Source organism: Magnolia sinica, chromosome 8 (assembly GCF_029962835.1).
Source record: "Magnolia sinica isolate HGM2019 chromosome 8, MsV1, whole genome shotgun sequence".
Classification (NCBI taxonomy): Eukaryota; Viridiplantae; Streptophyta; class Magnoliopsida; order Magnoliales; family Magnoliaceae; genus Magnolia; species Magnolia sinica.
In genome coordinates, this window is record NC_080580.1 from 1,919,868 (window position 1) to 1,945,937 (window position 26,070).

The 26,070-nt window shown below is 41.2% G+C and overlaps 3 non-coding genes across 3 annotated transcripts; all 3 read left to right on the plus strand.

Annotated features, from left to right (window-relative positions):
* Nucleotides 1-1,541: 1,541 nt before the first annotated feature.
* LOC131254393 (small nucleolar RNA R71) lies at nt 1,542-1,648 on the plus strand. Its single transcript, XR_009175509.1, has one exon. It is a non-coding gene; the product is annotated as a small nucleolar RNA R71 (small nucleolar RNA).
* Nucleotides 1,649-15,663: 14,015 nt separating this feature from the next.
* Nucleotides 15,664-15,770, plus strand: LOC131254449 (small nucleolar RNA R71). Its single transcript, XR_009175561.1, has one exon. It is a non-coding gene; the product is annotated as a small nucleolar RNA R71 (small nucleolar RNA).
* A 9,442-nt stretch (nt 15,771-25,212) lies between these two features.
* LOC131254408 (small nucleolar RNA R71) lies at nt 25,213-25,318 on the plus strand. The gene has a single exon (XR_009175523.1). It is a non-coding gene; the product is annotated as a small nucleolar RNA R71 (small nucleolar RNA).
* The last annotated feature ends 752 nt before the right edge of the window (nt 25,319-26,070 follow it).

Consider the following 26,070-nt stretch of genomic DNA (forward strand, 5'->3'; position numbering starts at 1 on the left):
TGAAAAAGATGTTTAACTCCAATGTCATATTCCCAAAAGACATAGTCATGACACCATTCCTGCAATTGATAATTGCATTTGAAGTGGCAAGGAATGGGCGGCCAAGAATGACGGGGATCTGAGTGCTTATGTTATTGATATGTTCGGTGTCCAGGATAATAAAATCTACAGGGTAGTAAAATCTATCAACTTGGACCAACACATCCTCAATTATCCCTCTTGGTATACAAATAGAGCGATCAGCAAGTTGTAGTGTAGTTAGGGTGAGTTTTAATTTACCCAAACCTAACTGTTTGTATACCGAGTAGGGAATCAGATTGACGCTCGCTCCTAAGTCAAGAAGTGCGTGATCAATTCGATGGTTCCCGATTACACATGATATGGTTGGGCTACCGGGATCTTTGAATTTCTATAGCATGTCTTGCTTTAGGATAGCACTCACTTTCTCAGTCAAGAAAATTTTCTTTTGAATACTTTGCCGTCTTTTGGTCGTGCATAAGTCTTTTAGAAATTTGGCATATGAAGGAATCTGTTTCACGACATCAAGTAGAGGAATGTTGACTTTCACTTGTTTCAACACCTCTAGAATATCGTGAGAGTTAGAGAGAGGTTTTGGTGAAACCAACCGTTGGGGGAACGGAGCAACTGGCTTTTCTAGAAGTTCCGGTTCTAATTTTTGTGGGGCATCACTCGATCCATCATTGTTGTCCTTTTCTGGTTCTTGAGGCTTTTCGGGCCTAACCGGAAGAGTTTTATCAATGATGTTTCCACTCCTAAGAGTGGTGATGGATTAAGCGTGCCCCATCTGATTTGAAGAGCTGAGATCATTAATCTCGTACTGCGGTTTAGGATTGGGGAGAGGTTGTGTAGGAAGCATCCCCTTTTCTATAACCGTCATACGAGAATCTATCTTTTGCATAAAATCTGTAATTCCCCGCATTGCTTGAGCCAGCTCTTGTATGGAATTTTGAACCGGTTCCTCTTGAGGTTTCACTTGATTTGGATTTTGATTGAAAAAACCTGGAGGAGTAGCCATTTGTCCATTCCTCCAACTAAGGTTTGGATGATTTTTCCAACCAGGATTGTACGTATTGGAGTTAGGTCCAGTAAAAGGTCTTTGATAGTTGTTTACGGCATTGGCTTGTTCATTCAACACTCCTCGAAAGGCGGGTATTGTAGGACAATTTTCAGTTGTATAAATGTTGCAATCACAGATGCCGCAAACAATTTCATTAACCTTATCCTTCTTTCCTTCCATGGCTTCAACTTTTCTTATGAGCATAGTCACTTTACACTTGAGATCATCCTCTTCTTTCAAGAGATATAATCCACCTTTCTCCTTTAATTGGGTCGGCCTATACGTGGTGTTCGACTTTGGGTAATAGTCCCATGACTGTGTTTTTTCAGCAAGACTATCGAGGTAATCCCATACCTCGTCAACATCTTTATTAATGAACTCTCCATTACACATTGTCTCGACCATTTGGCGCATGGAAGATGTCAGTCCATCATAGAAAAAATTTGTAATGCGCCACGTTTCAAATCCGTGTTGTGGGCATGAACTGACCAAATCTTTGAACCTTTCCCAACATTGGAAGAATGTTTCATCTTCCTTTTGGGCAAAGTTCATGATTGCTTTTCTGAGGGTAATCGTTTTATGATGTGGGAAGAATTTTTTATGAATTCCCTCTGCATGTCGTTCCACGTGCTAATGGATCTAGGACGCAGTGAATGTAACCACATCTTAGCTTTCTCTTTTAAGGAAAAAGGAAAGAGTTTCATCCTAATTGTATCCTCAGATACATTAGGAAAACATAATGTAGCTATAATCTCATCGAACTCTTTCAAATGCAAATATGGACTCTCTGATTCAAGTCCATGAAATTTGGAAAGGAGTTGGATAACCCCTGGCTTGATGTCCATATGTCCTGTATTTTTAGGAAAAATCATGCATGAGGGTGTACTCACCCCCGCTGGTTGTAAATAATCTTGTAAAGTACGTGGCGGGGGTGCTTGATGCACCTTATTCTCATCCTGAATGTCCTCCACCCTAGGTTGGGGTAGAAGAGGTTGATTTTCAGCCATCACTTCAATTAACTCAGGGAATTTCGAGTGGTGTCTAGTCCTGCGATGGATAGTCAACCCCTCAACCAATCCTCTTTCAGTCAAGATACGTCGAGCGTTGTCACGGGCCCACTTGGGCATGAAACACTTACAACCCTCAACTAAATTCAAAGCCTAATCCTAAGAAGGGAAAAGAAAATCTAGGAAGAGAGAGTTGGAAAGAAATTAACAAATTGGCGTCCTAAGTTAAAAACCTGCAAAATAAAATAAAAATAAGTTAGATTCTAAAAAAGAGAAGAACAATCCTTTAAAAGAAAAATAACAGAAAACTGATTTCTAAAAGAAGGAATTCCTAAAAGAAAGTGGAAATTTCTAAAATAAATTAGGAAAAACCTAAACTAGAAAGTAGAATACTAAAAGAGAACTGAAAAAAAATATAAAGTAGGGAAGGAGCTTACCGAATTAGAAATTTCTATCTTAAAGGCCTACAAAATAGGAAGGTTAGTTTCTACACAAAAATTCTATAAGTAGAAAATTTCTAAAAGTGAATTTAGGAAACAAAGTTAGATTCTAAAAGAGTTAAAATTAGAAAGTAAAAAACAAAAGAGGAAAGTTTCTAAAAATAAACTACTTCCTAAAAATAGAAAATTACTAGGATTAAAAATTTTCAAAAATTAAACCCTAATTCTAAGAAGTAGAAAAAGTAGAGAGATTAGGAAGGAATTACCAATTTAGAAACTTATGTCAGGATCCTATAAAACAGAAAAACAAGTTAGTTCTAGAAATCAAATAAAAGTTTACAACTAAAGTTAGTTAAATTCTAATCTTAAATTAATTCTAAACCTAATTAATTTCAGAAAATCGCAACCGTCAGTCCCCGGCAACGGCACCAAAAACTTGTTCACTCCCCAAGTATAGGGTTGTGATGTAGTAATAAACTCGATAAGACCGAGGTCGAATCCACAGGGACTGAAACTTGTACGTTTCCTGAAACTAGGTAGAAATAGAACTAGCCTAAGATGCAATCTAAATCAACTATAAAATGATGAATAATGGTGAGAGATTAATGTAAAAACTTAAGGAATTCAGAGGAAAGAAACTAGGGATTCAGAGGATCTACTTGTAGGGATCAAGGAGATCTTTTGCCTGCATCAAGAATCATGGAAATCAAACTGAACCTACTTGATCTAGTCTTCACAAGATGAAAGGTATATGAATTAGAATGGATTCCATCATCTAACCATGCCCAGGAGACAAAGCAAACAACAGGATTAAACTAATTACCAACCAATCAACAATGTATGAAGATCAGGAAAGGTACTGTCATCCTACCATGCCCGTGGGACAATGATGAACAACAGGGCTTCCTGACTTCATAAACATAAAAAGGGAAAAAAGAAATACTCAAACTCATCATAGATCCATTGTAATTTCAGTCACAACAGACCATTAAAAGACTAAAAAAATATTCCTTTAATAATCAACTAAATCAAATTCAGTTTATGAAACTTAAACGCATGAAACAGTATCTCCCATCTCGCTACAGCTTCACCTCTTAGCCCTAGCTAAGAGGTTTAGCCACACATGAATGGGCTAAACAAAGCAAATAAAAATAAAAATAAAAGGGAACAGAAAAGAACAAGAAGGAAAGAAGAAAGATCCAGCCTCACATACCAGCAGCCAAACCAGCTAAACAAAAGACCTCCCAGATGTCAAGCCCAAGCCACCCCTGTCTTCACCTTTTCAGCCTCCACGTTCCCCGCCTGTGTGCTCCACCTTGCTCCCTGTCTTCTCCCTTTTCTCTTTCTCTCTCCCTCTGTTTTATAGCTGCCAAGGGCAGTAGAGAGGTTGGTCTGCAAGCCTCCTTTTCGCAGGTGGAGTCGCTGCGGAAATCCTACACAGCTGCAACATCAGCCGCATCTATAGCAGGAAAAATAGCAACAGATCGTGTCTGGAGAGGCTTTTTGGCTCCAAGTGCAGGATCTGAGTCATTCGGGCTCCTTGGCTCTGGTCAGTCCGACTTTGGGATGATTTTGGACGGTCTGGATCATCGGACCGATCCTCTCTGTTGATACAAAACAGCCCGCAGCGTTCAGGTTTCGGCTGCGCTGTAAACAGGGCCTGCGCGTTTCGTGCGCTGGACTCTCGGTGGGGCCCACTTACCTTGTCGCTTGAGAAATCCAAACCGTCCATTGAATTCCTCTTGGAATTTCAGTCAGGATGGGTTGCTTTTACTTGGGTTTAGTGTGGTCCATCAAATCACATCTCTCCACCGTCTGCCTTTAGTTTTGACGATTAGCAGCCGGCCTCCGATGTTTCTTGAAATTCCGCCATCTAGGTGAGGATGATAGGGGGCAAGGGCTTCTGATGGACGGTCCGGATCAGTCCATTGCATCAGGGTGGTGGCCCACAAACGCCAGCCGCGAGCTCTGTTTGCGCGCTGGGGAGAATTTGAATTGGAGAGGGAGAGCTCGGTCAAACGCATTGCCGTGCACGGCTAGTGCACCCATGTTGTACATGTGCAATGCACATGTGGGTCCCACGCTGATGTATATGAGAGATCAGCTCCGTCCATCCACTTCCTCCTTTAAATTAAGACGTTGAGTCTAGGACTGAAGCGTATCTAAAGATCAGGTGGGCCCCATATCACTATTTTATAGGCTGATCTGTCCATTGGGACACTTCTAGAGCGATCCAATGGATGAAATTTTACGTATACGGTTCATTTATGGTCCTCAGGCCACGTATGGAGTTTCGAACTGATCAGATGGTGAGAACCCTATGATCTTGCATTCTGGACACTTTTCAGGCCACTTGAGCTTCAATTCCTCGATTTCCTCGGACCCCTGGTGTATAATTCCGTCGCTCTTGGTCTTCTAGAGTCCGTCCCATGCTTTAGTGTCATCAGATCGGTAAATCCATGCTTTTTAGTGTCCTTTCCCAGTCCAGGCTCGTGAATACTTTCTGCATCACAAACATGATTAAATCAGGCCGATAACAGTACTATGCTTGTAAATCCAAGCAAAAACTGGGGTCTGATATGCAATATTTGACCCTTAACAGCATGTTGCATTGCATCCTTAGCATAGGACATTTGGCCCTGTAAGCCCTTGCATCGTATAGCTTATAACTGATAGTATTTTTGGACTTGCTAGTTTATCACTTAATCACTCCGCTTACTCTGACATTTGTATGCTTGGCACATGCATTAACACACGTGCATGCACTATCTAAATTTTGTAGTAAGCCATACATTGTTTACGTGTAGGTAATGCAAGACCGCAACAACATTGAGGCGCACGTGCCTAATCTTCTGGACTTTTGTTATATTATGTGTTTCACTTAGCACTGTACTCGAACTAATATTATAGTGGAAATGTGATGATATTTTTAGTTTTGGTATACTTGTGGTTATACTCATGTACCAAAAATAAATAAATAAAAATTCACCTAAAAAATCATTCTTCTAGGATCATAGCATCGAAACCTGGCATATGGAAGGTAAGAACCGAGAATGGAGTACCGCGGAGGTTGCCACCATCGGATTTGGAGCTCTGGAATTCTATGAGCTCGTTTATCGAGTTTGGGGTGTGATATATCAGATAATTGCACGGAATGATTTTTGGGGTAAGACTTGGTCCCAGTGATTGACCAGATGAAGGGTCCAGATCTCACACGTGTACATACCTCAATATGCACATTAGCCGCAAATTGACACTTGTATCTCTCACTGCTTGCCCAAGTACATCTCTTCACCAACGAATGAGACATGTAGTGGCATACAAATACCTTGTCATACACCCGTGGCCAACGTGATGAGTGGGAGTGGCCCACATGATTTCGTGCTAATAAACAGTTAACATTGGTGCCACTTGAGGTTTAAAACGGCCTGTTTTGATTGCCTGGACAATTTAGTTTTTGGTCTATGGCCTATTAAATATTCCACCTATAGAATTAGCCGTTCTGATCTTAGCCACCCATACAGCAATGACATGGAGGAAGATGGAATTCTGAATTGGCCTGACTAGATCCAAATGCTAGGAAGATCTTCGACACTACTTCAACATCATGTGACGCATAAAAATATCTAATTCACCAAAAATACAATAAAATGCATTTTGTATCTAGGCCAGGCAATGGACAGCCGGGGCCTGGATTTTGAGCTGGTCAAGCTAGACTTTAAGCTCAGATCTTTTCAAAATTTTGATTTAAGTAAGCCCAAGCCTGGCCCATTGCCTGCCTTCATTATATCCAACCATATTCAATCAAGAGGAAATATGTACTCACACTATATCATGCAAGTAGGTTAGCAGATGCAAAACATGAAGAGAGGAAGTGAATCGCCAGAAGGAGAAAATGAAATGATCAAGACTATCGAATGGATGGTAGTTGTGGTAGGTGTGTGGTTTCATTGATATGTGTAAGTGCCATCAGACCTATTAGATGTGCAACCCCAAAGAGAACAGTGGAGGAAATGGGGTAGGTGACACTTACAATGGAAACTTTCAAACGGGATGTGGGGCCCACCGTGTTAACGTTCATATATATGCCATCCAACCCATTTATCACCACTAGGATGCGGGACAAACAAAAACTCGGGCCATTGAAAAACACAAATAGTCTAAATCATGTGAATGTATAAGTTCAAGACATGATCATATATACATTGCTCCCCATGCTATATCTCATGAAAGTTTTGGATCATGATTATGATTTGGGTCCATAGCAAAAATGAGAGGGCATAACCAACTCTTATTATTATTTTTTTTTTTAAATTTTTTTAAAAGAGAAAAAATATATATAACCACTAAGCGATCTGAACAAATGGAAGCTATGAAGCATACGTTGGATGGGGTGATGGACAGCACTGAGGCGGTCAGCTACCACATTTCCTTCCCAGGAGTGGTATATGCTCCAATTGTCAAAACCTGATAGAAGCTTGCTGCAACTTTTGTTGAATAAGTCAGCAGTAATTAGTTTGTCATGTGGCTTATTGTTCTAGACAATAGGAGTTTGTTATGTTTACCTATTCTTTAGGAATTAAATCTGCAGATTCTGCAGTATTTAAGTTAATTCCTATTTTCTTGTTTATTAGTTGCTGTAATGCCTATTTAAAGACTGATTGCTTAATGAATACGTAGTGCAGAGATTTTCTCCATTCTTTCCATTTTGTGTTCTGTTGCCTGTTACTATAACAGTGGTATCAAAGCCAAGTCGGTAAGTCCGAGGTCGAATCCACAGGGACTGATACCTATACGTTATCTGAAACCAAGTAGAACTAGAACTAGACTAAGATGTGATCTAAGCCAAATAGAATTTAGGAAATAATTGTGGAATAACTATTTAAAACTTTAAGGAATTCAGAGAAAGGGAACTAGGGATTCAGAGGATCCACTTGTAGAGATCAGGGAGATTTTATGCCAGTATCACAAATTATGGAAATTCACTGAACTGCCATTGATATAGGTTTCAAGAGATGAAAGGTATATGAATTAGAATGGATTCCATCGTCTAACCATGCCCAGGAGACAAAGTAAACAACAGGATTAAACTAATTACCAACCAATCAACAATGTATGAAGATCAGGAAGGGTACGGTCATCCTACCATGCCCAGGAGACGATGGTGAACAACAGGGCCTCCTGACGTCATAAACATTAAAAGAGAAAGAGAAATATTCAAAGCCATTGCAAATCCATTGTAATTTCAGTCACAACAGACCATTAAATACTGAGAAAATATTCCTTGAATTATCAACTTAAAAATCACATAAAGTTCAGAAATTTTAAATTCATAGAATAAACTCTCCCATCTCGCTACAAGCTTCACCTCTTAGCCCTAGCTAAGAGGTTTAGCCACTCATGATTAGGCTGATCAAAAAAAAAATAAAGGAAATATAAAGGAGAAGAAGAGAAAAAAAACAGGCTTAGCTCATGTGCCAGCCCAAACCTAAGCCAGCCGCACGTCCTTCTCTGTTCTTCTTTTTCTTCCTTTCCTTCCTTCCTTCAAAACCAAACTCTGTTGATCCCACCGTCCTTCACACGCTGCCTCAGCTCCCTGACCAAGAGAAACAGCAGCCGCACTCTTGTGCACAGCAACACCAAAACCAATCCACGTTCCCAAGCTTCTCTCCCTTTGAATGCTGCCTCTCTCTCACACTCTCCCCTGGAGTCCGTCCCATGCTTTAGTGTCATCAGATCGGTAAATCCATGCTTTTTAGCGTCCTTTCCCAGTCCAACTGTTCGGATGGTGGAGCCCACATCGCTTATACTTTGATAAATCCACTCCGTCTATTGAATGCTTGCTGAAAAAACACTGGGAATAGATGGTTTTGGCTGTCTCTTGGTGCGGCCCGTCTGATATACCTCGCCGCCGTTCGTCCGATGTTTAAACAATCCAAACTGATCTTAAACTATCTTTTGAAAAAATTTCACCTAGGTGATGGTTACAGGCCTCTTTGGAGTCCACTAGATGATCTAGATTGGACCGATCATCTCGGAGGGTGGCCCACAACAATCCACCGCAGGCTCTGTTGCAAAACAGAGCCTGCGCGTTTGAGCGCTGTGATGGTTGGTGGACCATCTCTTGATACAAGGTGTAGAATCCACTCCGACCATTCAATCCACCTCGAAAAACCACTAAGATTTGGCTAGCTTCATGTTGGATTCGGTGTGGCCCATGCGATCTTTGCTCCCACCGTCCATTCCTGCGTTTTTATGCAATCTGCGTGTGTTTGCGTGCATGGGACTAAAAGGATGCCTAGGCACAAGTCTTGGCCATCCTACGGATCAAATGGACGGTTAGGATCTTTCTTTTGAATGATGGACGGGGCCCACTGATCAAAAAATGATCGGACAGCGTTGGACGCTGCCTTTACGAGGAAGACGGCTCGGGTCAGCCCGGCTTTGACCGGGCTAACCGTCCGGTGCGGCGCGGGCGCTGTACCTCATATACACGCGCTGTACATGCGGAGCAAACTGTGATGTTTGTGAGAAATTCGCTCCGTCCATCCGTCTTGTCTCCTCAGATAATAGGTTGAGACCAAATTTTAAGCATATCCAGATCTCAGGTGGGCCCAAAATCAATGGTTTATGGGCTGATCTGTTAGTTGGGGCACTTCCATAGTGATCCGAGGGCTGAAATTTGACGTGTACGGTTACTTTATATTCTTCAGGCCGTATATGAAATTTCGGGACAAACGGATGGTGAGAAACCTATGATCTTGCATTCTGGCTGACTTTCGGGCCACTTGAGCTTCAATTTCTCAATTCTCTTGGATCTCTGGCGTTGATCTTGGTCCCCTGGAGTCCGTCCCATGCTTTAGTGTCATCAGATCGGTAAATCCATGGTTTAAGCATCCTTTTTCAGTTCATGCTTGTAAATACACTCTGCGTCACAAATACAATTAAATTAGGCTATTAAACGGTATCATGCTTGTAAATCCATGCAATAAATGGGTCTGATATGCAATATTTGACCCTCAACACAACCCCCAACCAGCATTTTGCTAGTCCCGAGCAAAGTATGCGAAAAATAAGTTGAGAATTACAGGAGAATTTCTATGAACTCGAGTGATTTTGGAAAACAATCTAGATATTCAGAATTCAACAATTCATGAATGTTGGGCCTTACTCTCTCCTAGACTCAAATCAAGCTCACGGTAAACTTCATAATCAAGTTCAAAATATTTGTCCATTAATTAGAATAATTCTAAATATTGAATTCCATGGATGTATAGTCCAATCTCGACTTGTCAACGTTAAGATTCACCTTGATATTTAAGAATATCATTGGTAACAAAGAAGAGAAATCACGATAACCCAACTTGGCTTACACCTTATCTTTTTATTCTTTTAATTTTTTTTTATTTTTTTATTTTTTATTTTTTTTTATTTTTTATTTTCTCATTAGAATTAATGCTAAGAAGAGGGATCAGATCCTCACCTACAGGGAGCAAACCTAAGGTAAAGACTGTACACCCAACTTTTTCACATATCATTCATGGGGAATTAAATCTACACCTATAGGGAGAAAACCTATGGTGTAGACCATTCGCCAAATCCTTTCAATTTTCCAAGTTGGTTCCTTTCATGTTTAGTGATTACTAAGTTAATCCTTTAATATCGAACTGAAACCTTAATATGCACGCGAGATGTGTCCTGCGAATTCATGTCTCAATCAATGTTTACAAATTCTAGTAATGGATTAACAATTCAAACTTAGCTGTGAAATTTAATAGATAACTGAATTCAAGAGTCATGAAGTACCAACATCATGCATCTTGAAATTCTAAGTGCCCTAAATGGCCTGTCAAAATCACTTCGACTTCATCAGAAATCCTGAAAAATTAAAAATTTTCACAACTTTTGCTCAAGACCAAGAAAACGCTGATTAGGAAACCTAATCTCCCACCCCCAACCTAAAATCTACATTGTCCTCAATATAAAAAAATAAGCATGCAATGCACATGGGACAACGAAAATATAAGAGGAGTGATGAAAAGATAGTACCTGGATGAAAGAATCAAGAGGCTTTCCTAAGATATCTACGTAAGAACGGGTCAGCACGAGAGAAAAAGTAACACAAGTAAAATAAAATAACAAAAATAAAATCCTCCCTATACCACTTTCGTAGGTGCTCTCGATTGCATTTAGCGATGCAACAAGCCTTTAAACCCTTAGGTTGCCCCTAGTGGACGAGTTGTAGTCTCGTGAGGGTTTGCAGTAATGCTACCCACAAACATTGAACTTGCTAGGAAAATGAAATAAGTTGAAAAGCTGGGTTGCCTCCCAGGAGCGCTAAGTTTACCGTCTTCAGCCAGACAAATAAAGCAACTACCATAATCCTATGAAAGCGATAAACCTACCTATACCTCCATCAGACTAGGAGATCAGTCCTGGTAAACAGGATCAGTCAGAGGCATGGACATGTCCTCTGAATCAAATTTCTCGACAAATGGCTTTAAACGATGTCCATTCACTTTAAACTCCTTGCCATTGTCGAGATCTCTTATCTCGACGGCCCCATGAGGATAAGCAGTAACAACAATGTAAGGGCCGGTCCAACGAGATCGAAGCTTACCCGGAAAAAGATGTAATCGAGAATTATACAAAAGGACCTTCTGACCAGGCGTGAATGATTTTCGCAAAATGTGTTGGTCATGAAATGCTTTCATCTTGTCCTTGTAAATTCTCGAATTATCATACGCATCATTCCGGATTTCCTCAAGTTCATCAATTGAAGTTTGCGTAGCGAGCCGCGTTGTCCAGATTGAAATTAAGATTTTTGATCGCCCAGTACGCTTTATGTTCCAGCGCCACAGGCAAGTAACAAGCCTTCCCATAGACAAGTCTAAAGGGAGACATTCCAATAGGAGTTTTAAATGCAGTACGGTATGCCCATAAGGCATCGGTCAATCGGATTGACCAATCCTTACGATCTGGGTTAACCGTTTTCTCCAAAATATGTTTGATCTCCCTATTGGAAATCTCAGCTTGTCCACTTGTCTGTGGATGGTATGGGGTGCTCACCTTATGAGAGATACCGTATTTCTTCATTAAGCTCTCGAATGGTCTATTACAAAAGTGTGAGCCCCCATCACTAATGATGGCTCGAGGCGTTCCGAATCGAGAAAGGATGTTCTCTTTCAGGAATTTAATGACCGTGCGATGGTCATTCTTTCGACACGGAATCGCTTCGACCCATTTAGTGACATAATCCACGGCGAGCAAAATATACTGATTTCCAAACGATTGGGGAATGGTCCCATGAAATCGATGCCCCAAAGAATCAAATGCTTCAATGATAAGGATGGGATTCAAAGGCATCATATTTCGACGGGACAATGCTCCCAATTTCTGACAACGCTCACAAGCTTTGCAAAACTCATGAGTGTCCCTGAACATAGTGGGCCAGTAAAAGCCACATTGCAGAATCTTGGCCGTGGTCTTTTTAGCAGAAAAGTGACCACCACAGGCCTCTGAGTGACAGAAGGAGATGACGCTCTGATGCTCATCGTCTGGTACACATCTCCTTAGAATTTGGTCTGGGCAATATTTAAATAAATAAGGATCATCCCAGAAAAAGTTGCGCACCTCGGTGAAAAATTTCTTCTTATCTTGCGCAGTCCACTTGTGTTAGTATAGAACCTGTGATAAGATAATTAGCAATATCAGCGAACCAAGGTGAATGGGAGACTCTGAACAGTTGTTCATCAGGGAACATGTCGTTGATATGGGAAGTCTCAAGGGACTCAGAGGTATTAAGGCGAGAAAGGTGATCGGCCACTACGTTCTCTACTCCCTTTTTATCTTTAATTTCCAAATCAAATTCTTGGAGTAGAAGGATCCATCGTATCAAGCGGGGCTTAGAATCATTCTTAGAAAGAAGATACTTCAGTGCCGCATGATCTGTATAGATAATGATCTTGGATCCGATCAGGTAGGACCTAAATTTGTCCAAGGCGAACACTACGGCTAAGAGTTCCTTTTCCGTAGTCGAGTAGTTCACTGGGGAGATTTAGAGTCCTACTTGCGTAGTGAATGACGTAGGGCTTCTTGTCTTTTCTCTGGCCTAGGACCGCCCCAAGAGCATAATCAGAAGCGTCGCACATAAGCTCAAAAGGAAGATTCCAGTCGGGTGGCTGCATGATAGGTGCAGTGGTTAATGTGCCTTTAAGCTTGGTGAAAGCTTCCTGGCATTGCTCAGTCCACTCGTACGGAACATCCTTTTGAAGAAGATTACATAATGGACGAGAGAGGAGACTAAAGTCCTTTATGAATCGCCTGTAAAATCCTGCGTGTCCTAAGAAGGATCGCACGTCTCTGATGTTCTTGGGTGGAGGTAGGTTAGAGATAAGATCGATTTTTGCCTTATCTACCTCGATTCCTTTGGACGAGATGATATGCCCAAGGACAATTCCCTTCTGAACCATGAAATGGCACTTCTCCCAATTAAGTACCAGGTTCTTTTCTTCACATCTTTTCAGCACACATTTAAGACTTTCCAAGCACTTGCTGAAAGATGGACCGTAAACAGAGAAATCATCCATGAAGACCTCTAGATATTGCCCCACCATGTCAGAAAAAATACTAAGCATACATCGCTGAAAGGTGGCAGGGGCATTACATAGTCCGAATGGCATCCTTCGATAGGCAAAGGTGCCGTAGGGACATGTAAATGTGGTCTTTTCCTGGTCTTCAGGGGCTATCTCTATCTGGTTGTAGCCCGAATACCCGTCAAGGAAACTGTAATAGGAATGACCAGCTAACCTTTCCAGGATCTGATCAATGAATGGTAAAGGAAAGTGGTCTTTCCTCGTGACGGTATTCAACTTCCTGTAGTCAATGCACATTCTCCAACCAGTAGTGACTCTAGTTGGCACGAGTTCATTATTAGCATTGGCTACGATGGTGATTCCGGACTTCTTAGGGACCACTTGAGTTGGACTCACCCATTGACTATCAGATATAGGGTATATAATACCCACATCCAATAGTTTAAGAACCTCGGCTTTAACCACTTCCTTCATGTTTGGATTTAGTCTACGTTGTGGTTGCCGAGCGGTTTTTGCATTATCCTCAAGATATATGCGGTGAGTACAAATCGAGGGATCGATTCTCTTGAGGTCCGCTATCGTCCATCCCAGGGCTCTTTTATGCTCAATGAGAGTAGATATGAGCATACTCTCCTGTTCTTTCTCCAGCTGGGCAGAGATCACCACCGGGTATGTCTCATCTTGACATAAATAAGCATATTTCAAATCAGAGGGCAAAGGTTTTAGGTCAAGCTTCGGCGGCTTGAGGTTAGACGGTAGAGGCACTATAGCGGTTTGTGGTAATTCTTCAAATTGTGGCCTCCACCGGTTAACTTCAAGTACCGGTGCAGTATCAAGCAAGGCGCACGTCTCCCTAAACATGTCATCATCAAAATCATGGGAGTGGGCCAGACATGTCTCTAGATGGTCGGAGGATAAGGTCAGAGGTGTCGTATCTTCCACGAAAGAGTCAATCATGTTAATGTCGTGGAAATCGTCATCATCCTCTGAGTTGCTGCCGTTATTGAAAAAAATGTTTGACTCCAATGTCAAATTTCCAAAAGACATAGTCATGATACCATTCCTGCAATTGATAATTGCATTTGACGTGGCAAGGAATGGGCGACCAAGAATGACGGGAATCTGAGTGCTCATGTTATTGATGGGTTCGGTGTCCAGGATGATAAAGTCTACAGGGTAGTAAAATCTATCAACTTGGACCAACACATCCTCAATTATCCCTCTTGGTACACGACAGAGCGATCAGCAAGTTGTAGTGTGGTTAGGGTGGGTTTTAATTCACCCAAACCTAACTGTTTGTATACCGAGTAGGGAATCAAATTGACGCTCGCTCCTAAGTCAAGAAGTGCGTGATCAATTCGATGGTTCCCGATTACACATGATATGGTTGGGCTACCGGGATCCTTGAATTTCTGCGCGGCACGTCTTGCTTCAGGATGGCACTCACTTTCTCAATCAAGAAGATTTTCTTTTGAATAATTTTCCGTCGCTTGGTCGTGCATAAGTCTTTTAGGAATTTGGCATATGAAGGTATCTGTTTAACGACATCAAGTAGAGGAATGTTGACTTTCACTGTTTCAACACCTCTAAGATATCCCGAGAGTTAGAGAGAGGTTTTGGTGAAACCAACCGTTGGGGGAATGGAGCAACCGGCTTCTCTAGAAGTTCCGGTTCCACTTTTTGTGGGGCATCAGGATCCATCATTGTTGTCCTCTTTTGGTTCTCGAGGCTTTTCGGGCCTAACAGGAAGAGTTTTATCAATGATCTTCCCACTCCTAAGAGTGGTGATGGATTTAGCATGCCCCATCTGATTTGAAGAGCTGGGATCATTATTCTCGTATACTGCGGTTTAGGATTGGGGAGAGGTTGTGCAAGAAGCATCCCCTTTTCTATAACCGTCATACGAGAATCTATCTTTTGCATAAAATCTGTAATTCCCCGCATTGCCTGAGCCAGCTCTTGTATGGGATTTTGAACCGGTTCCTCTTGAGGTTTCACTTGATTTGGATTTTGATTGAAGAAACCTGGAGGAGTCGCCGTTTGTCCATTCCTCCAACTAAAGTTTGGATGATTTTTCCAGCCAGGATTGTATGTGTTGGAGTTAGGTCAAATAAAAGCTCTATGATAGATAAATACGCCATAGGCATGTTCAATCAACACTCCTCGAAAGGCAGTTATTGTAGGAGTTTTCAGTTGTGTGAATGTTGCAATCACAGATGCCGCAAACAATTTCATTGACCTTATCCTTCTTTCCTTCCATGGCCTCAACTTTCCTTATGAGCGTAGTCACTTTACACTTGAGATCATCCTCTTCTTTCAAGAGATATAATCCACCTTTCTCCTTTAATTGAGTCGGCCTAGACGTGGTGTTCGACTTTGGGTAATAGTCCCAAGATTGTGTTTTTTCAGCCAAACTGTCGAGGTAGTCCCATACCTCGTCGATATCTTTATTAATGAACTCTCCATTACACATTGTCTCGACCATTTGGCGCATGGAAGATGTCAGTCCATCATAGAAAAAATTTGTAATGCGCCACGTTTCAAATCCGTGTTGTGGGCATGAACTGACCAAATCTTTGAACCTTTCCCAACATTGAAAGAATGTTTCATCTTCCTTTTGGGCAAAGTTCATGATTGCTTTTCTGAGGTAATCGTTTTATGATGTGGGAAGAATTTTTTTATGAATTCCCTCTGCATGTCGTTCCATGTGCCAATGGATCTAGGACGCAGTGAATGTAACCACGTCTTAGCTTTCTCTTTTAAGGAAAAAGGAAAGAGTTTCAGCCTAATTGTATCTTCAGATACATTAGGAAAACATAATGTAGCTATTATTTCATCGAACTCTTTCAAATGTAAATATGGACTTTCAGATTCAAGTCCATGGAATTTGGGAAGGAGTTGGATAACTCCTGGCTTGATGTCCATTTGTCCTGTGTTTTCAGGAAAAATCATGCATGAGGGCGTACTCACTCCCGCCGGTTGTAGAAAATCTCGTAAAGTACGAGGCGGGGGTGCCTGTTGCACCTCATTCTCATCTTGGGTATCCTCCACCCTGGGTGGAAGTAGAGGAGGTTGGTCTTCAGCCATAACCTCAGTTAACTCAGGGGATTTCGAGCGGTGTCTAATCCTGCGATGGATAGTCAACCCCTCAACCACTCCTCCTTCAGTCAAGAGACGTCGAGTGTTGTCACGGGCCCACTTGGGCATGAAACACTCGCAGCCCTCAATTCAAAGCCTAATCCTAAAGATGGATAAAAGAAAATCTAAAACGGAAGAGAGGGAAAATTGGAAAGGAATTACCAAATTGAAGCTCCTAAGTTAAGGACCTGCAAAATAAAACAAAAATAAGTTAGATTCTATAAAGGAGAGAAACGATACTTTAAAAGAAAAATAACAGTAAATTAATTTCTAAAAGAAATTATTCTTTAAAGAAAAACGGAAATTTCTAAAGTAAACTAAGAAAGCCTAAACTAAAAAGTAAATTACTACAAGAAAATTGAAAAATAGAGAGTATGGAAGGAGTGTACCAAAATAGAGATTTCTATCTTAAAGGCCTACAAAATAGGAAGGTTAGTTTCTAAACAAAATTCTAAAAATAAATTAGAAAACAGAGTTAGACTCAAAAAGTGTTAGAATTAGAAATTTAATAGAACCAAAATAGAAAGTCAATTTCTAAATAACCTAAATTCTAAAAATAAACTATTTCCTACAGAACAGAGGATACTAGAATTAGAAAGTTTCTAAAATCTAAACCCTAATTCTATAAAAAGAAAAAGTAGAGAATTTAGGAAAGAATTACCAATTTAGAGATTTTATGTCAGGATCCTACAAAACAGGAAACAAGTTAGTTCTAAAAGTCAAATAGAAATAAAAATCTAAAACTAAAGTTAATAAAATCCTAATCTTATCCTAATTCTAAAACTAATTAATTTAAAAGAAACGGCGCCAAAAACTTGTTCACTCCCCAAGTGTAGGGTTGTGATGTAGTAATAAACTCGGTAAGACCGAGGTCGAATCCACAGGGACTGATACCTGTACGTTATCTGAAACCAAGTAGAACTAGAACTAGACTAAGATGCGATCTAAACAAAATAGAATTTAAGAAATAATTGTGGAATAACTATCTAAAACTTTAAGGAATTCAGAGGAAGGAAGCTAGGGATTCAGAGGATCCACTTGTAGAGATCAGGGAGATCTTATGCCAGTATCACAAATTATGGAAATTCACTGAACTGCCATTGATATAGGTTTCAAGAGATGAAAGGTATATGAATTAGAATGGATTCCATCATCTAACCATGCCCAGGAGACAAAGTAAACATCAGGATTAAACTAATTACCAACCAATCAACAATGCATGAAAATCAGGAAGGGTACGGTCATCCTACCATGCCCAGGAGACGATGGTGAACAACAGGGCCTCCTAACGTCATAACATTAAAAGAGAAAGAGAAATATTCAAAGCCATTGCAAATCCATTGTAATTTCAGTCACAACAGACCATTAAATACTGAGAAAATATTTCTTGAATTATCAACTTAAAAATCAAGTTAAGTTCAGCAATTTTAAATTAAATGCATAGAATAAACTCTCCCATCTCGCTACAGCTTCACCTCTTAGCCCTAGCTAAAAGGTTTAGCCTAGCAGGATCATGCTAGAACCCCTTAGACAAAGTAAATAAACAGAAAAAAATAGAAGAGAACAAGAAGGAAAGAGAAGAACAGATCCAGCCTCACGTCAGCCACCTCTATTTGGATTCCCCTGAATGCTTCTCTCTCCAGCCGTGGATATCAGAAACCAAAACCGAGCTCGGCCCAAGGACCTTTGTGCCTCAGGAACTCCCCATAACAGGGTTGCATCATGAATCTCCTGTCCGATTTCTGGGCGCGTGTACCAACATGAGTTGGCGAAATGATGGTTGGCGTGGATTTTACAAACACAATAGGTGGGGCCCACAGCTTTTTTGTTGAATGATAGGCTCTGAATGACATAATGACCCAGGGTCTCTGTCGTTCGTCCGATGTTTAAACAATCCAAACTAATCTTAAACTATCTTTTGAAATTTTTCCACCGTGATGGTCTACATGCTCTCTTGAGTCCATTAAACGGTCCGTGCGATCATCTCGAAGGGATGGCCCGACAATTACCCACCGCAGCTCTGCGCGAAGCAGCGCCATCGCGTTGAGCGCCGTGATGGTCGGTGGACCATCTCTTGTCTGGTGTAGAATCCACTCGCCCATTCGATCCTACCTCGAAAAACGCTAAGATCATTTTATCAATGTTGGATTCTTGTGGCCCATGCGATCTTCTGCTCCCACCGTCCATCCTGCCTTTTATGCAATTCGACCTGTGTTTTGTGCATGGGACTAAAAGGACCGCAGCAGTGAGTCTTAGCCATCCTACGATCACTTGGGCCCAATGGCGAGGATCGATCGATTATGCAATGATGGACCGTGGTGGGCCCACAAGAACCGATCCGACAGCTGGGCACTTGCTGCTTTGCGAGGAAGACGGCCGTCAGCGAGTCGTCCGGCTCCGGCACGGCAGCGCGGTGCACAGTTTAGTGCATACATGCAGAGTAACACTATATGATGTTCGTGAGAAATCCGCTCCATCCATCCGTCTTGTCTCCTTCATTTAATAGGTTGAGACCAAATTTCAAGTATATCTGGTGCGGGCCCCAAAATCAATGGTTTTATGGGCTGATCTATTAGTTGGGGCCACTTCCATAGTGATCCAAGGGGCTGAAATTTGACGTGTACGGTTACTTTATATTCTTCAGGCCGTATATGAAATTTCGGGACAAACGGATGGTGAGAAACCTATGATCTTGCATTCCGAATTTCGTGCCACTTGAGCTTCAATTTCTCAATTTTCTTGGATCCTGCGTGTAATTCCGTTGATCTTGGTCCCCTGGGAGTCCGTCCCATGCTTTAGTGTCATCAGATCGGTAAATCCATGCTTTTACCACTCTTTTCAATCTAAGCTCATAAATATGCCCTGCATCACAAATACAATTAAATTAGGCTATTAAACGTTGTCATGCTTGTAAATCCATGCAATAAATGGGTCTCGATATGCAATATTTGACCCTCAACACAACTCCCCAACCAGCATTTTGCTAGTCCCGAGCAAAGTATGCGAAAAATAAGTTGAGAATTACAGAGAATTTCTATGAACTCGAGTGATTTTGAAAAACAATCTAGATATTCAGAATTCAACAATTCATGAATGTTGGGCCTTACTCTCTCCTAGACTCAAATCAAGCTCACGGTAAACTTCATAATCAAGTTCAAAATATTTGTCCATTAATTAGAATAATTCTAAATATTGAATTCCATGGATGTATAGTATAATCTCGATTGTCAACATTAAGATTCACCTTGATATTTAAGAATATCATTGGTAACAAAAGAAGAGAATTCACGATAACCAAACTTGCCTCACAGATCATCTTTTTATTCCTTTTTTTTTTTTTTTTTTTTTTTTTTTTTTTTCATTAAAAGTAATAACCAAGAAGGGGAATCAAATCCTCACCTAAAGGAGCAAACCTAAGGTGAAGATTACACCCAACTTTTCACATATCATTCATGGGGAATTATTGGTAAAGATTGTTCGCCCAATCCATTCAATATTCCAAGTTGGTTCCTTTCATGTTTAGTGATTACCAAGTTAATCCTTCAATATCGAACCGAAACCTTAATGTGCAAGCGAGATGTGTCCTGTGAATTCATGACTCAATCAATGTTTACAACTTCTAATAATGGATTAACAATTCAAACTTAGTTGTGAAATTTAATAGATAATCGAATCCAAGAGTCATGAAGTACCAACATCACGCATCTTGAAATTCTAAATGATGGCTGTCAAAATCACTTCTAATTATAAGAAATTTCCAAAAAAAATTGAAAAATTTTCACAAAATTTTGCTCAAGACCAAAGAAACCTAATCTCCCACCCCCAACCTAAAATCTACATTGTCCTCAATGTAAAAGAAATACGCATGTAATGCACATGGGATAACGAAAGTAAATGAGAAGTGATGGAAAGATAAGACCTGAAAATTAAGAGGCTTTTCCAAAAATATCTTAGCATAAAAGCAAACACAAGAGAGAAACCAACAAAAAATAAAAATAAAATCCTACCTATACCACTTTCGTAGTGCTCTCGATTGCATTTAGCGCATGCAACAAGCCTTTAAACCCCTAGTTACCCCTAGTGGACGAGTTGTAGTCTCGTGAGGGTTTGCAGAATGTTACCCACAAACATTGAACTTGAAAAAATGAAATAAAAATGAAGAAGTGGGTTGCCTCCCAGAGCGCTAAGTTTACCGTCTTCACCTACATAAAGCAACTACCCTAATCCTATGAAAGCGAAAACCTACCTATACCTCCATCGGGCTAGGAGATCAGTCCTGGTAATCAGTCCGAGGCATGGACATGTCCTCGAATCAAATTTCTCGACAAATGGTTTAAATCGATGTCCATTTACTTTAAACTCCTTGCCATTGTCGGATCTCTTATCTCAACGGCCCCATGAGGATAAGCAAAATAACAATGTAAGGGCCGGTCCAACGAGATCGAAGCTTACCCAGGAAAGAAATATAACCGAAAATTGTATAAAAGGACTTTCTGACTTGGTGTGAATGATTTTCGAAGGATGTGTTGATCAGGAAACACTTTCATCCTGTCCTTGTAAATTTTCAAGTTCTCGTACGCATTGTTCCGGATTTGTTCAAGTTCATTTAACTGAAGTTTACGTAGCGAGCCAGCGTTGTCCAAATTGAAATTCAGATTTTTAATAGCCCAGTAGGTTCTATGTTCCAACTCCACAGGCAAGTGGCAATCCTTCCCATAAACAAGTCTAAAGGGAGACATTCCAATAGGGGTCTTAAATGCAGTATGGTAAGCCCATAAGGCATCAGTCAATCGAATTGACCATTCCTTATGGTTAGGGTTAACCATTTTCTCCAAGATGTGTATGATCTCCCTATTGGAAATCTCAGTTTGCTCACTTGTTTGTGGGTGGTATGGGATGCTCACCTTATGAGAGATACCATATTTTTTCATTAAACTCTCGAAGGGTCTATTACAAAAGTATGAGCCCCTATCACTAATGAAGGCTCGAGGCGTTCCGAACCAAGAAAGGATGTTTTCTTTTAAAAATTTAATGACTGTGTGATGGTCATTCTTTCGACACTAATCGCTTCGACCCATTTAGTGACATAATCCACGGCGAGCAAAATATACTGATTTCCAAACGATTGGGGAATGGTCCCATGAAATCGATGCCCCAAAGAATCAAATGCTTCAATGATAAGGATGGGATTCAAAGGCATCATATTTCGACGGACAATGCTCCCAATTTCGACAACGCTCACAAGCTTTGCAAAACTCATGAGTGTCCCTAAACATAGTGGGCGATAAAAGCCACACTGCAGAATCTTGGCCGTGGTCTTTTTAGCGAGAAAAGTGACCACCACAGGCCTCTGAGTGACAAAAGGAGATGATGCTCTGATGTCATCTGGTACACATCTCCTTAGAATTTGGTGCAGGCAATATTTAAATAAATAAGGATCATCCCGAGAAAAGTTGCGCACCTCGGTGAAAAATTTCTTCTTATCTTGCGCAGACCACTGTGGTATAGCACCCGTAGCAAGATAATTAGCAATATCGGAAACCAAGGTGAATGGGAGACTCAACAGTTGTTCATCAGGGAACATATCATTGATATGGGTCGCCTCAAGGGAATCAGAGGTATTAAGGCGAGAAAGGTGATCGGCCACTACGTTCTCTACTCCCTTTTTATCTTTAATTTCCAAATCAAATTCTTGGAGTAGAAGGATCCATCGTATGCGGGGCTTAGAATCATTCTTAGAAAGAAGATACTTCAGTGCCGCATGATCTGTATAGATAATGATCTTGGATCCGATCAGGTAGGACCTAAATTTGTCCAAGGCGAACACTACGGCTAAGAGTTCCTTTTCCGTAGTCGAGTAGTTCACTTGGGCAGGATTTAGAGTCCTACTTGCGTAGTGAATGACGTAGGGCTTCTTGTCTTTTCTCTGGCTAAGACCGCCCCAAGAGCATAATCAAGCATCGCACATAAGTTCAAAAGGAGGATATCAGGTGGCCGCATGATAGGTGCGATGGTTAACGTGCCTTTAAGCTTGGTGAAAGCTTCCTGGCATTGCTCACTCCACTCATTCGTACGGAACATCCTTTTGAAGAAGATTACATAATGGACGAGAGAGGAGACTAAAGTCCTTTATGAATCGCCTGTAAAATCCTGCGTGTCCTAAGAAGGATCGCACGTCTCTGATGTTCTTGGGTGGAGGTAGGTTAGAGATAAGATCGATTTTTGCCTTATCTACCTCGATTCCTTTGGACGAGATGATATGCCCAAGGACAATTCCCTTTTGAACCATGAAATGGCACTTCTCCCAATTAAGTACTAGGTTCTTTTCTTCACATCTTTTCAGCACACATTTAAGACTTTCCAAGCACTTGCTGAAAGATGGACCGTAAACAGAGAAATCATCCATGAAGACCTCTAGATATTGCCCCACCATGTCAGAAAAAATACTAAGCATACATCGCTGAAAAGTGGCAGGGGCATTACATAGTCCGAATGGCATCCTTCGATAGGCAAAGGTGCCGTAGGGACATGTAAATGTGGTCTTTTCCTGGTCTTCAGGGGCTATCTCTATCTGGTTGTAGCCCGAATACCCGTCAAGGAAACTATAATAGGAATGACCAGCTAACCTTTCTAGGATCTGATCAATGAATGGTAAAGGAAAGTGGTCTTTCCTCGTGACGGTATTCAACTTCCTGTAGTCAATGCACATTCTCCAACCAGTAGTGACTCTAGTTGGCACGAGTTCATTATTAGCATTGGCTACGATGGTGATTCCGGACTTCTTAGGGACCACTTGAGTTGGACTCACCCATTGACTATCAGATATAGGGTATATAATACCCACATCCAATAGTTTAAGAACCTCGGCTTTAACCACTTCCTTCATATTTGGATTTAGTCTACGTTGTGGTTGCCGAGCGGTTTTTGCATTATCCTCAAGATATATGCGGTGAGTACAAATCGAGGAATCAATTCCCTTGAGGTCCGCTATCGTCCATCCTAGGGCTCCTTTATGCTCAATGAGAGTAGATATAAGCATACTCTCCTGTTCTTTCTCCAGGTGGGCAGAGATCACCACCGGGTATGTCTCATCCTGACCTAAATAGGCATATTTCAAATCAGAGGGCAAAGGTTTTAGGTCAAGCTTCGGCGGCTTGAGATTAGACGGTAGAGGCACTACATCAGTTTGTGGTAATTCTTCAAATTGTGGCCTCCATCGGTTAACTTCAAGTACCGGTGCAGTATCAAGCAAGGCGCACGTCTCCCTAATCATGTCATCATCAAAATCATGGGAGTGGGCCAGGCACGTCTCTAGATGGTCAGAGGATAAGGTCAGAGGTGTCGTATCTTCCACGAAAGAGTCAATCATGTTAATGTCGTGGAAATCGTCATCATCCTCTGAGTTGCTGCCGTTATTGAAAAAAATGTTTGACTCCAATGTCAAATTTCCAAAAGACATAGTCATGATACCATTCCTGCAATTGATAATTGCATTTGACGTGGCGAGGAATGGGCGACCAAGAATGACGGGAATCTGAGTGCTCATGTTATTGATGGGTTCGGTGTCCAGGATGATAAAGTCTACAGGGTAGTAAAATCTATCAACTTGGACCAACACATCCTCAATTATCCCTCTTGGTACACGAACAGAGCGATCAGCAAGTTGTAGTGTGGTTAGGGTGGGTTTTAATTCACCCAAACCTAACTGTTTGTATACCGAGTAGGGAATCAAATTGACGCTCGCTCCTAAGTCAAGAAGTGCGTGATCAATTCGATGGTTCCCGATTACACATGATATGGTTGGGCTACAGGGATCCTTGAATTTCTGCGGCACGTCTTGCTTCAGGATGGCACTCACTTTCTCAGTCAAGAAGATTTTCTTTTGAATAATTTTCCGTCGCTTGGTCGTGCATAAGTCTTTTAGGAATTTGGCATATGAAGGTATCTGTTTAACGACATCAAGTAGAGGAATGTTGACTTTCACCTGTTTCAACACCTCTAAGATATCCTGAGAGTTAGAGAGAGGTTTTGGTGAAACCAACCGTTGGGGGAATGGAGCAACTGGCTTCTCTAGAAGTTCCGGTTCCACTTTTTGTGGGGCATCACTGGATCCATCATTGTTGTCCTCTTTTGGTTCTTGAGGCTTTTCGGGCCTAACCGGAAGAGTTTTATCAATGATCTTCCCACTCCTAAGAGTGGTGATGGATTTAGCATGTCCCATCTGATTTGAAGAGCTGGGATCATTATTCTCGTATTGCGGTTTAGGATTGGGGAGAGGTTGTGCAGGAAGCATCCCCTTTTCTATAACCGTCATACGAGAATCTATCTTTTGCATAAAATCTGTGATTCCCCGCATTGCCTGAGCCAGCTCTTGTATGGGATTTTGAACCGGTTCCTCTTGAGGTTTCACTTGATTTGGATTTTGATTGAAGAAACCTGGAGGAGTCGCCGTTTGTCCATTCCTCCAACTAAAGTTTGGATGATTTTTCCAGCCAGGATTGTATGTGTTGGAGTTAGGTCCAGTAAAAGGTCTTTGATAGTTATTTACGGCATTGGCTTGTTCATTCAACACTCCTCGAAAGGCAGGTATTGTAGGACAGTTTTCAGTTTGAATGTTGCAATCACAGATGCCGCAAACAATTTCATTGGCCTTATCCTTCTTTCCTTCCATGGCCTCAACTTTCCTTATGAGCGTAGTCACTTTACACTTGAGATCATCCTCTTCTTTCAAGAGATATAATCCACCTTTCTCCTTTAATTGAGTCGGCCTAGACGTGGTGTTCGACTTTGGGTAATAGTCCCAAGATTGTGTTTTTTCAGCCAAACTATCGAGGTAGTCCCATACCTCGTCGATGTCTTTATTAATGAACTCTCCATTACACATTGTCTCGACCATTTGGCGCATGGAAGATGTCGATCCATCATAGAAAAAATTTGTAATGCGCCACGTTTCAAATCCGTGTTGTGGGCATGAATGACCAAATCTTTGAACCTTTCCCAACATTGAAAGAATGTTTCATCTTCCTTTTGGGCAAAGTTCATGATCGCTTTTCTGAGGGTAATCGTTTTATGATGTGGGAAGAATTTTTTTATGAATTCCCTCTGCATATCGTTCCATGTGCCAATGGATCTAGGACGCAGTGAATGTAACCACGTCTTAGCTTTCTCTTTTAAGGAAAAAGGAAAGAGTTTCAGCCTAATTGTATCTTCAGATACATTAGGAAAACATAATGTAGCTATTATTTCATCGAACTCTTTCAAATGTAAATATGGACTTTCAGATTCAAGTCCATGGAATTTGGGAAGGAGTTGGATAACTCCTGGCTTGATGTCCATTTGTCCTGTGTTTTCAGGAAAAAGCATGCATGAGGGCGTACTCACTCCCGCCGGTTGTAGAAAATCTCGTAGAGTACGAGGCGGGGGTGCCTGTTGCACCTCATTCTCATCATGGTTATCCTCCACCCTGGGTGGAAGTAGAGGAGGTTGGTCTTCAGCCATAACCTCAGTTAACTCAGGGGATTTCGAGCGGTGTCTAATCCTGCGATGGATAGTCAACCCCTCAACCACTCCTCCTTCAGTCAAGAGACGTCGAGTGTTGTCACGGGCCCACTTGGGCATGAAACACTCGCAGCCCTCAATTCAAAGCCTAATCCTAACGATGGATAAAAGAAAATCTAAAACGGAAGAGAGGGAAAATTGGAAAGGAATTACCAAATTGAAGCTCCTAAGTTAAGGACCTGCAAAATAAAACAAAAATAAGTTAGATTCTATAAAGGAGAGAAACGATACTTTAAAAGAAAAATAACAGTAAA